Genomic DNA, 1,860 nt, shown 5'->3' with positions numbered 1-1,860 from the left:
GCGCAGGCACACTGCTGCAGTGCAGCCCCGCCCCTATCGGCGTTGCTGTATCGCTGTCCATCACCCAAGGGTGGGGGTTTTGGAGGGTTAGGGGGGCGCGTTATTTTAATCCATACCTTGGCAGCCTTCCAGTGCAGCTACAAATCATTATTTATGTCATGCTTTTGAGAAAATACAAGCAACATTTTGGTAAAGCTGCTGCTTAAACAATATAATATTCCACCCAAACACAGTCAAAGCTTATTTATACTATCACATTGCAATTTGAGAAATAAATAATATTATACCACAAACGTTACTTTAATCATAGGGATCAGTTTACATTAGTCGATATTTACTTGATAATGTGGCAAAATAAACCGTACTTATTGTGGGGTCTGATAATCAAATGGTTTATGTGTGCATATCACTCAAAGCAAAAGCAAAATATGAAAATATAATTGAATATGGCTCATGCAAGAAGCTTAAATTCAGCCAACATTCTGTTGCACTTCTAAGCTTTAACACTAGATGGAACCAGTCGTTGCCTCTTTTAGCTCAGAAATCAAGCTCTTGGAAATTAATGTAGGAAACTAAAATTTCATTTTATTTTTACAAAAGATATCAAAATATATATTCTAATGTGATACGTTGATATATGTTGGTATTAATGTTGAATGTTTGCTGTTGCTGCATATTTCATTTTTAATATTTATATTTATTTTGTGCAAAGTTTGTTTTAGTAGTGCTTACTACTTACATTCAGACTCAATGACAAACAAAACTATTCGATTAAACTAACGGGCTTTAGTTGGCAAAGCAATTCCATAATACATGCCTTTAGGGATGAGTTCTTGTGTAAAATACTTTGATGTACAACAATTTTCGTGGCCTATTTTTGGGCATCCCTTGAGTTTATAAGAGAGTAGCGTAAGAACTAAAAGAGATAAAGTATACCCTTTCATATGATCATTTTTCATTCATTTGGATTTAGAATTCCATCTAATCCTCCTTGATAATCTGAAGCAGTTTTCAAGTCAAATGTAAACATAACATTTTCAATATCATAAATTGACATCCACAGCTACATGACTGACGTTTACACAAAAATAGTATCTTCTCTCATGCTTGAGCAGTCCCTGTGATCTCTAAATAGCTGTTTTCCGTGATATAAACAAAAGCTTTGATTAGCCATTTTGTAGAAATATGTCAACTGAAATTTGCAAACCTTTTTTTGTGGGACATGTGACATTAAAGCAAATATAAATACTATGTTGTGAAGGACATCAAAATTTACAGTGTGAAATGTTCTGTAATATACAGGACACTACAAAAACTAACTAAACTGATAAATAAATACATAAATATTACATACACCAGCAATGTTCCCTCTAATTTTTCGTTGGTCTGAGCAGAAAGTCAACCTCCCTGAGCGCACCGAGTACCAGTGTGAGCGACATCATCGGTACTCGGATGATTTGCCTAAAGATGTTTCGCCGACGGACGTTTGACAGACGGGCAGGTCGCCGAATGAACGTTCGGCGGAACGTCCATTCGGCGACCTGTCCGTCTGTCAAACGTCCGTCGGCGAAACGTCTTTAGGCGAATCATCCGGTCACGACATCATCATTGCTCGCTATGGGCACACCAGTATCACACCTGCCACAAGCAGGTGCATGTCAATGTTCCCTCTAATTTTTCATGTAAAACATGCTGTAAAACACGAAAAACATAAGTGGACAGAGCTACTGCCACTGGCTGCCGCTTAAACGGCGCCATAATGTGGAAAGGGGTAAAAAAAAAAAAAAAAAAAAAAAAAAAAAAAAAAAAAAAAAAAAAAAAAAAAAAAAAAAAATCCGATTTTTTTTTTTTTTTACTGCG

The sequence above is a fragment of the Stigmatopora argus genome, chromosome 7 (assembly GCF_051989625.1).
Source record: "Stigmatopora argus isolate UIUO_Sarg chromosome 7, RoL_Sarg_1.0, whole genome shotgun sequence".
NCBI lineage: Eukaryota > Metazoa > Chordata > Actinopteri > Syngnathiformes > Syngnathidae > Stigmatopora > Stigmatopora argus.
Note: the sequence above shows the minus strand (reverse complement) of the source record.